The sequence below is a fragment of the Conger conger genome, chromosome 16 (genome assembly GCF_963514075.1).
Source record: "Conger conger chromosome 16, fConCon1.1, whole genome shotgun sequence".
In the NCBI taxonomy this organism is placed as follows: Eukaryota; Metazoa; Chordata; class Actinopteri; order Anguilliformes; family Congridae; genus Conger; species Conger conger.
Genome location: NC_083775.1, coordinates 24,177,536 through 24,188,919, shown reverse-complemented (window position 1 = coordinate 24,188,919; position 11,384 = coordinate 24,177,536). Strand labels below are relative to the sequence as shown.

At 36.1% G+C, this 11,384-nt stretch overlaps 1 protein-coding gene across 1 annotated transcript in view; it reads right to left on the bottom strand.

The window, feature by feature from the left end:
- Nucleotides 1-10,106: 10,106 nt before the first annotated feature.
- The window catches only part of srebf1 (sterol regulatory element binding transcription factor 1), a 22,506-nt gene continuing 21,228 nt past the window's right edge, over nucleotides 10,107-11,384 (bottom strand). The window contains exon 19 of the mRNA XM_061223759.1: nucleotides 10,107-11,384. This exon is cut by the window's right edge and continues 1,050 nt beyond it. The gene's annotated coding sequence lies outside the window, so the exon portion shown is untranslated.

Sequence of the window (11,384 nt, the reverse complement as noted above, 5' to 3'; positions counted from 1 at the left end):
CAATTCAAAAAGGATGGAAACATGTTTGAAGAAATGTATGATGGAAAATGTGTTTCAGTGGAAACGTATTCCATGGAATATATACCGTAAGCCCATAGTCTTAGTCGAGGATAATAAATTTTTTGCTTATTCGGAATAACTGTAAACCTTTATTTAACATTCATGGTGAAATAATTGAACGTGTTTTGGGACATGTATGATGAAAAATGTATTTCATTGCAAATACAGAAGAATATTATCCAAAATATGAAAATGAGCAAAAATTCTAAAGTATATGATTTGCTGATTAAGTTAAATGGGAAACATCTTTAATTTAAAAAATGGGGAAAAAATCACATTAAACATATTTGAATAATTTATGATGAAGCATTTTCTAATTACGAAATAGACTATATTCTATTGTGCAAAAGGTAAAAAGTCAAAATGGATATTCTTATGTAAAAAAAAAAACTGACAATAACTATATTTTTGGAGAAATTTATGATGAAAAATGTGTTTCAGTGGAAAATTGCTGAATCCATAAGGCTATATTGTGATGTACAAAAGTAAGAAAATTGGCAAATAATTTTTTTTATTTCAGATGTATACAATAAATGTACAACCCCAATGAAATAAATAAATGCTTTTTTAAAGATAAATGTGTTTTGGTGGAAAATAGCTAAATTCATCATCTAATGTTCAAAAATGAAAACCAAAATTGAAATAATATCAATTGAACAATCACAGTCAAATAAATTTGAATGTTTTTGCAGAGTTATAATGAAAAAATGTGTTACAGTGGAAGATGTAAAAATACATAAGACTATAGTATTCCGACAAAAAGCCGAAAAATCTGGGAAAATATTTTGATTATTATATTTAAGGGAAATAAATAAATAATGACGATGATGAAAATGTGTTTTGGTGGAAAAAGTGAAAACTGATGAAAACATTTAATATGTGTTTCTATTGTTGAAATGGATGAGAAATTACGAGGAATTAAGTTTTTTCTGAAAATCGGAAAAATACATACAAGTTAAGTCTTTTGTCCAAAAAGTGAAACGAGTCAAAACCAAAAATAAAACAGAAAATAAAAAAGGACGCTAGATGTCAGTCAAATAATTGAAAAATGCTCAAAATATTCAATGTGTTTTTATTGTTGAAATGGATGAGAAATGACATGCATATAATAAATGTTAAGAAACAGCTTTGCAGAAAATCGGATAAATAGATTAAACTTAAGTATTTTGTCCAAAAAGTGAAAAATGGTCAACCCAGTTTTTGCAGAAAATAAAAAAAGAATGCTAGATGTCAGTCAAAAAAGTGAAAAATGCTCAAAAGATTTAATGAGTTTTTATTGTTTAAATAGATGAGAAATTACATGAATATAATAAATATTAAGAAAACTGAATAATGGTCAAAAAATGTAATATGTGTTTTATTGTGGAAATTGATTTGAAATTCTATGTATATGATACATAGTAATTAGCAGTTTTTGCAGAAAATCTGAAAAATGCATAAGACTAAATGCTTTTGTCCAAAAAGGGAAAAGTAGTCAAAATATTAGTTGGAACACTCATTGAAAAAGATTTACAGGAGTCAAAGACATACTGGGCTCAAGTCAACAAGGCCGAACAGAAGCATCCCCTCACCATTTCTCAAGGGGGAAAGAAAACCCCAGGTAATATCAGTATGTGTCAGTCTCCAAAGGGACAGAGGCATAACTCCAACCAACTAGCACTGCCTCTGTTGCTGTGTTCATATCATTGTCGGGCATTACTGGATACTGGCAGCACCTATACCCTCATACAGGAGTCTTTGTGGCATCGGGTGAAAAGGCAGAAAGAAGAACTAAATCCATGTCAAGATTGTTCGTTTGTTCTGGCTAATGGCCTTGAGTTTCGATATGCCATCAATTCAGCCTGGCAAGAATCCACTGGTTTCAGCCCTGCAGAAATAGCCCTAGGGCGGAGATTAAAGGGTCCCTTGGAAAGACTCATCAGCAAGTCACCCGACCCTGACCAAAGGGCCTACTCCCTCCTTGAGAGACAACAAAGTTTGCTGGAGCAGGTTAAACACAATGTGTTGAGGGCACAGGAAAAGCAAGGGCATTACTATAATCTCAAGCGCCAGAAAGTGTCCTTTCAATGCAATGATCTGGTGTGGGTCAAAGACCATCCACTGTCTAGGGGGGAAGCAGGCTTCATGGCCAAATTGGCACCAAAATTGAAATGTCCTGTGTGGGTTTTGAAAAAACTTGGTCCAGTTAACTACAGAGTAGCTTTTACTGACCAGCCGGATAACAGTGATGTTTTCCATGTATTTCGGCCCACCTGAGCCTCATCTTGAAAGGGGGGGTATATGTAACCCAGTTAAGGAATAGGGTTCCATCAGTTAGCAGGGCCTGTAAACTTTTCTCACCACTAGGAGAGAGGAAGGGGGTGTGCTAGAGACAGGAAGGGGAGGTGCTAAGGAGAACAAAGGAAAAAATGTTTGGTGGAGTGAGAGGGATGGTTTGGGCTAGGGCCTAGTTTGGACTGATTGAACCATTGGGAAAAGGAAAGACAAAGGCCCATTGGATTTAAAAGACTTTTCTTTTTCTTTGGATTACTGGATTGTAAGAACTGAAATGATGGACTTCCAAACCACAGAGGGGTGAGATCTAACCTTTTTCTTTTTTCCCTTTGTATTGTGGACTATTTCATCTTTTTGGTTTTTGGTTTTTTTGTATGAACTTCGGCGGTGGACTGGGAATCTTGACTGTCAGGCTTTTTATCCTTTAACCTTGGGGAGTGATTCTGTCTGCCATTTCATTGAACTGCATAAATTAATACAGCTATCTTTTGTTTGCATGACCATGTTCCCTCTCCTTCTCATTATTATTAATATCATTAATGGTTTTAGTCACAGGACAAAGCAACCGTTATAATGGTCAACACAGATTTTGCAGAAAATAAAAAAAGAATGATAAACGTCAGTCAAAAAACGGAAGAATGGTCAAAAAAGTGAATATGTGTTTTTATTGTTGAAATTGATTAGAAATTATATGTATATGATACATTGTAATAAACAGTTTTTGCAGAAAATCAGAAAAATGCATAAGACTAAATGCTTTTGTCCAAAAAGGGAAAAAAGTTTTTATTCAAAATGTTTATTCATTGTTGAAATGGATGAGAAATTACATGCATGTGATAAATATTAAGAAACAGTTTTGCAGAAAATCTGATGAATAGATGAAACTTAAATCTTTTGTCCAAAAAGTGAAAAATGGTCAACACAGTTTTTGCAGAAAATTTAAAAAAGACATCAGTCAAAAGATTTAAAAATGCTTAAAAGATTGAATGTGTTTTTATTGTTCAAATAGATGAGAAATTACATGCATATAATAAATATTAAGAAACAGTTTTTGCAAAAAATCAGAAAAATAAATAATGATGCAGGCTTTTGTCGAAAAAGTGAAAAATGGTCAAAACTATTTTTGCTGAAAATCACAAAAAAAAGATAGACTTTTGTCTGAAAACTGAATAATGGTCAAAAGATGTAATATGTGTTTCTATTTTTGAAATAGATGAGAAATTACATGCATATATGAAAAAAACTGTTTTTGCAGAAAATCAGATAAATAGACGAAACTTAAGTCTTTTGTCCAAAAAGTGAAAAATGGTCAACACAGTTTTTGCAGAAAATAAAAAAGAACACTAGACGTCAGTCAAAAAAGTAAAAAATGTTCAAAAGATTTAATATGTTTTTATTGTTTAAATATATGAGAAATGACATGCATATACTAAATATTAAGAAGCAGTTTTTGCAAAAAAAATATATAATACTGTAGGCTTTTGTCGATAGAGTGAAAAATGGTGAAAACACTTTTCACAGAAAGAATCTTTTTCGTAGACTTTCGTCAGAAAACTGAATAATGAAGTCTGATTGATTGATTGATTGATTGTACAATAAGTCAATTCAATCATTCAATCATTCTCAACATTCACTTGTATTTTGCAGTTTTCCTCTGATTCACATTTTCACAAATTTCTACTAATTTCTCCATGGCTGTTAAATTAACATGATTACCTAACCATGACAATTAAATGAGATTTTCAAAATGTTATGTTTTTCATTTTTGAGTATAACTGTACAGTCCAGTACTATTTAAATCCAGTCCTGGTTTTCCCCAAAAAATCCAATCCACTTTTTTCACAAAATCCGGTCCTGGTTTTCTCTTAAAAATCCGATCCACTTTTTTCACAAAATCCGGTCCTGGTTTTCCCCAAAAAATCCAATCCACTTTTTTCATAAAATCCGGTCCTGGTTTTCTGTTAAAAATCCGATCCACTTTTTTTTCACAAAATCCGGTCCTGGTTTTCCCCAAAAAATCCAATCCACTTTTTTCACAAAATCCGGTCCTGGTTTTCTCTTAAAAATCCGATCCACTTTTTTTCTCCAAATCCAGTCCTGGTTTTCCCCCAAAAAAATCCAATCCACTTTTTTCACAAAATCCGGTCCTGGTTTTCCCCAAAAAATCCAATCCACTGTTAGTGTTTTTATTGTTTAAATAGATGATAAATTACATGCATATAATAAATATTAAGAAACATTTATTTGCAGACAATTGATAAAAATAAATAATACTGTAGACTTTTGTCCGAAAAGTGAATAATGGTCAGAAATGTTTATATTTATTTTTATTTTTAAATATTTTTAAAATTACATGCATATTGTAGATGACCCTATCTTTTGAGTATACAAGGTACTGATTATTGATTTCTGTTATGTTCTATTCTGTAATATCATTGTAAGAGCAAAGAACTTTTAGTGAGCAAGCTATCCCATGTGAGGGCTTTTATATTGAAATACAACATATTGACATGCACTACGACCTGCCTGCATATGCACGCAATTCGAAAAGTTTCCCAGAATTAATTGCTTCACATGGATTGTCTCAAACTGTATGGAACGGAAAGCTTGCTCCCTTTTACTGAAGAGATTACAAGCTCTTAAGGTGTTGTTGGTGCTGTTACGGTGTTCTTACGGTTGTCAATCTTTAATGAGTGTTTATGCTTTCATAGTAAGGTCTATAGGCTACGTTAAAACCAAGTCTACTCAGTTTCAGGAATAAACGCTACTTTTATTGCACAAACAACATCAGTCTTTGAGCCGTCTTTCAGTGGAGCTAGCTACACATATGATAAATATGAAAAAACAGTTTTTGCAGAAAATCTGATAAATAGATGAAACTTAAGTCTTTTGTCCAAAAAGTGAAAAATGGTCAACACAGTTTTTGCAGAAAATTTTAAAAAGACGCTAGACATCAGTCAAAAGATTGAAAAATGCTCAAAAGATTTAATGTGTTTTTATTGTTTAAATAGATGAGAAATTACATGCATATAATAAATATTAAGAAACATTTTTTTGCAGAAAATCGGAAAAATACATAATACTGTAGGCTTTTATCGGAAAAATTAAAAATGGTTAAAATACTTTTCGCAGAAAATCACCAAAAAAGGTTTTTGTCAAAAAAGTTAAAAAAGCTCAAAAGATTAAATTCCTGTCTCCATTATTGAAATTAATGACATGCATTTGATGAGTATTAAGAAACAGTTTTGCCGAAAATTTGAAAAATACAGAAGACTAATGGTCAAAAATGTTAATATGTGTTTTTATTGTCGCAATGGATGAGAAATTACATGCATATAATAAATATTAAGAAGTGGTTTGAATACACACTGTTTAATTATATTTTTTTTAATTAAATTTTTTGCAGAAAATCAGAAAATAAGGAAAAAAACCGTTTTGGCAGAAAACCTGAAAAAACCTGTAAGACCATATATACGTTTATTTAAATACTTTAACTTTCATATTTCAACGTTTTTTAATTCGCAATCAAATTTTTTCTGAAAACCCTAGGTGCCAAAATGATTGGCACCCCTCACAATTATTGTAAATAAAATCAAAGTGAAATTGGCAGTACAATTTAGTTCATCTCAGCCTAAAGGAACTATACCTCTCCGTTACTTTCACTATAGTATAAAAACGAGGTAACAAGCATGCACAATCCCTTTGTCAATCATCAGTATGGGGAAAAACCAAGGGACTGTCAATTCAGAATACACAGGTGGTAATTTACCATCACAAGTCGGATAATGGGTAAAAACATTTTGATAAAAAAACGGTTTAACCCCCAAAGAGGATGCAGGTGTATATTATCCCCACAGCCCATAGTCAGCAAGGAAGATAGTGAGGGAGGCTATAAGTAACTTAAGACAGTTTAAGGATTGGGGAGATTGGTTGTGTCCTGGGGTTACCAAGTCTAAAAAATACATACAATGGCACTTCCATACCACCAAACTCTTTGGAAGGGCGTCACGAAGACAGCACAATAAACAAAACCAAACCTCATTGGAATTATGACTGGAGTGCTATGGTCGGTGCTATGTGTATGGCCACAAGTTTACATTGTGGCCATACACACCATCAACATGTTTGGCGGCAAAATGGAATGCATACAGGAGAAGCACCTCATACCTATGGCGGTGAGTCATTGATGTTTTGAAGATGATTTGCTGCCACTGGTCCACGGGCACTATTTAAGATCAATGGCACAAAGAATTCAAGAAATTACCAGGAAATCATGGCAGACAATCTGGTTGCCTATGCTATGAAGCTGAGTTTTTGTATACATACATCAAAATCCACGCAGAAATGGTTTAGTAAAAACAACGACCATGTTCTGCAATGGCCATCTCAGTCTCCAGTTAAATCCTATAAAAGACCTGTGGTCTGAAATGAAGGGGGGGGATATCAGAAGGATATCAATGGTTCTGAAAAGTTCTGTATGGAAGAATGGTCAAAAATCCCTTCAAATGTGTTCTCTTACCTCATCGCAAGACTTGTGGCTGTTTTTCTTAGAACAATTGAAGACTTTGGTTGATCCCATTGAATCATTAATAAATTGCCTGTAGGTATGAGTGTGTGAGTGAATGGTGTGTGCCCTGTGATGGACTGGTGACCCGTCCAGGGTGTATTCCAGCCTTTCGCCCAATGTTTGCTGGGATAGGCTCCAGCCCCCCTGCGACCCTGTTCAGGATAAGCAGGTTAGGATAATGAATGAATGAATTAATATTTTTCAGGGGAAAATAGCTAAATATACGAGGCATAACACTAACCATAACTACAACCCGAATCGTAATTTCAACGCTAACAATAACTTTAACCATAATTGCAACCCTAACCCTGACCCTAAGTGTAGCCTTAACCTTACCCATAACTCTAAATCCTAACCATAACCTGAACCCTAATACTAACCCTGGTCCTCACCCTAACCCTAATTACAACTAACCTAACCTAGCACTAATTATAACCCTAACCCTAACTACAACCATAACCTTCATTGCAACCCTAACCCTAATGTAGCCCTTACTCTAGCCCTTGCTGTAATCCATCGTAACCCTAATTGTAGTCATAGCCCTGGGACTCATCTCACTTATGGGACTTTTCTATTTAAATGCTGTAGGGGTCCTCGCACGGGACTCCAAATTATGTAGGGTCCTTGCACGGGCCGCCAAATAACGCAGGGATTTTACTCTCTACGAAACCGGGGCGCCAGTTAAACGTTGTGTAGCAGTATAACTGCAAAAAGTAATCAGTCTCATAAAATTACTATTATCAGAAATATCTAAACACAAATTTAGTATTTTAATTAATAATTAAAATAACCAATATTACTGATTAAACATTCCGATAACCTGAAGGTTGGAAGTTCTTCGAAAGACTGCTTTAACTCGGCTCTCATGTCTATGTGATTCCAAAACGGACACCGGGGTTTAATAAAATATATTTATTAAACAAACGTAAAACACAGAACAGATAAACTAACGGGAAGTTAGTAAGGAAATTTTGTTGGGTATGTGTGTGTGCGTGTGTGTGGCGCGCGCGTGTCGCTTGAACAAAGGAAAGGTAAAAGTGGGAGTAGCTAGCTTGGGTAAGCTAGAGTTCTGGGTGTGTTAGTTATTGTTAGCTGTGAGAAGACTACTTGCGTAGTTTACTCTATATATGCGCAAAAGACGGCGAATCAATTCACGTACATATATAGCTAACAAAATACATTCCAATGATAAGACGGCAAATATGGAAACACAGATTCACAAAAACAGTTAAGACTAAACTAAACATACGCCATACGCATTGGATCCAAAAGACGTGCTGTCCTTGTAGGAGCCGCGATGGTGCTGTGAATGTGTGTCCTGGAGAGATGCGCAGGCTGGGGCGTCTTAGCCGCGCGTTGTCGTCTGGTCCGCTCGGTTGCTGGAAGGATGTTCGTTGGTCCCTTTTCCGGCTGGAAAAGTTGGTTGCTGTTGTTCTTTGGTGAGCTTTCCAGGGGTAAACTGATGTAGCGTTCCGCGTACAGCAGTTTCCACTCGCTATAGGCCACGGGTGTGTCCATAGGCCTGGTAGTGCGCTGTGCAGCATTCAGCCTCTGTCCGAGTCTCGGAGCAGATGAGCTCAAGCGAATGGCCAAAAAGGGTGCGTCGAAGAGAAGAAGAAGAAAAAAGCAGAAGAGAGAGATCCCAAGAACGTGTCTTGCTCTTATACGGGACCGTTTATTGCTCCCGCCATTACGGGATTGGCTGAACCAAGTTAGACATCATTCGTGGTGGACGTCGCGGAATTTTCCTGTGGGAATGTGGAAGTTGTAGTCCCTACAATGCTATACTAATATGAGTCAAATGTATTATTATTCTTTTTATTTATTTTTTTAAAGAGGAGGTTACCTCTATGTCCTCAATGGTGGTTTCGGCCACGACAATCATGGAATAACCCAAGTACTCTGTGGGTGCTCAGATGGTACAGGTTGTGAGGCAGCGCTTTAGTAAACCGTGTAAAAGACAGCACGGTGTTTGTGTAGCTCACTGCCATGTCTGGGTTCCTGTGCATTGTCAAGCAGGTATTAAGCCTGCATCTTTGACCTTTTTTCTCTTTAGGACACAAACTGTTGCAACTGATCACGTTATTGCGCATACCTCAGTTAGCTTAAGGTAATGCCCATGGCTGTAAAGTTGTGAGTTTTAAGACATGGCACCCAGCGATCCTTAGGATTCTCAGTTCTCATCTTCAGGTGTCTTTTACTATTTTGGCATTGTTTAAAAGTCAGATGTAATGTACTTTATTTATTTCTATGTTTATTTTCTATAAACGAAAAGTCTTCAGCTATAAAAGAAAAATGCTATTAAATTAATGCAAATGATTTGGGGGTGGAGCATGGATGTGTTTTTGGATTATCCATTAATTCCTGTTTATTTAGGTAAATATATGGTTGTTTATAATGCATTATAAACATTACATTATAATATACATTATTATGTAATAACCCCCCCGCATAATAATATGTTATTACATAATATGCATTTCCACAAATGAAGCACTTCAGATGGACAAATACGCTCTTATATCAACACTAAGTCATGTGATCCTGTAAGTACTACACAGTATCACATAACCACACTTTTTACGCTGTTAAACTTTCATGGAATAATTGGCTGTTTCGAAGTGTGAATAACTTGTCCATAATTTTTCAATTTTGAATGTTCCACTGTTCTCAAAGACTACAGCAGCAGCACTGAGAAGAGGGAGTGAACTCGGAATCCACTGATTAAATTGAGTGATTTTAGGAATAGTATTTCAAAGCAGTCAATCTTGCATACTGTGCCGTTACTTACATGATGGTTTTCCTAGAATTGCTAGTTTCTCACTTTGGAAAAATGGACAATTCCAAGTTATCCTTATTTAATGCATACATTTTATTCATATAGCGTAATGACAATGAACCATTTATAGCCACACACTATTGAGGAGTATCTGAATTCGGTGGCAGTGCAGCAGTGTGTAGCCAGGTGGCGTTTCCAGGGAATCAAAACATTGCACTACCGTTGTTTTTGAGAAAGGTTATCGGTCCGTACAGCAAACACCCAGCGTCATGGGGAATGAAATTGTGAGAAAACAAAATAATGTATGTACAATGTACGCTGTATGTATTGATCGGAATTCCAACGCTTGTCACATGATATTTACATGTTGTATTTAATGTACAACATGCTTCACCTCATTTGAAAATTCCACAAGAGTTCCGTGCATCTTGTTACAAAATGTTTTTATTTACATTCTCAAAATAAATCAACAGGCAAAGAGAAGTAGAGGAAACAGTTTCAAAACAAACACCTTTTCAGCTTCCCGTGGCACACGACGCACTACATACTTGTAATTCGGACCGGGGGGATACTGGGGACTTCTTAAAGCGGACGTTGAACCCGTTCTGCAAATTTAAGTGCGGGGTTTGCACGCCTGGAGAGCAGATCCAGCGTTGGAGCAAACGGTCTGGAACACACTAAGTGCTCTCACAACTTAGGAAAATGCGAGTGATTTAACGCACCACCTGGAGGGCAGTGCCGCAATTTAATGTGGACTTCACAGCGTGACTTTTAACCAACTTACATTAATGAATCCCCACGTGTGACCAGTTATGCAAGGGCTTACAAACTTTATAGCACCTGCCAACCCCCCACCTGAGAGTGAGGCCTCTTTAATCTCCAAAATTAGACAAATGAGACATAATGTATCTATTAGCAGTGACTCACTGGTAAGAGCCAATCGGTGTTTCGCAGGGTTCATAACAGTCCATAATTCCTGGCACACAGCACATCCACCCATTACGGCGTTCATGAAGCCTCACTCTCCCAAATTCTATATTCAGTTAAACTACACCTCGTCATTTTGGCCATTTTAATGCACCAAGATGGCCAACCTGTTCCAGTTCCATGCCTGCACAAGCTTGTGTAACATGAATGTAAGTACTTAAATTCTACCCCAGTTTTATCCAGAAATGTTCTTAAAACACTGTTTGCTTCGGGGGGAAAAGGGAAGAGGAGACCTTTGAATTGTGCCTCTGTGTATATTAGGAGGATACAGGAAGCCAAATACTGCCAGAAGTTCTTACAGAAATTACACTGGTTGAATACGTCCGAAATCCAGCCAGTCTAGCTGACAATATTTTTTTCAAACCCATCCCTTCCTCCCGCTTCTTCCCACTCCCCCCATAGGGCTCTATATAAACACGAGCCACTGGAGAAACAAACATCACTACAATGGAAAAATACTGATCATCTCAGGGAAAAAATCTGACAAATTATAAATACACTTTTGAAAAGTACACAAACTATGAGAAAGTAAACTCACGAAGCCTTTTTTCTGTTCAATTATCAAAATTAAGCCCAGCTAGGGTAGTGCAGAAAATATCTGTACAATGTAATTTATAAAAGGAGCTTGCTCACTCTTTAACATCCTCCCTCCCTGGCAGTGGGACAACAACGAAGACGGCTAGTTCTTAATTCAAACCTCTCAGATAAAAAATAAAA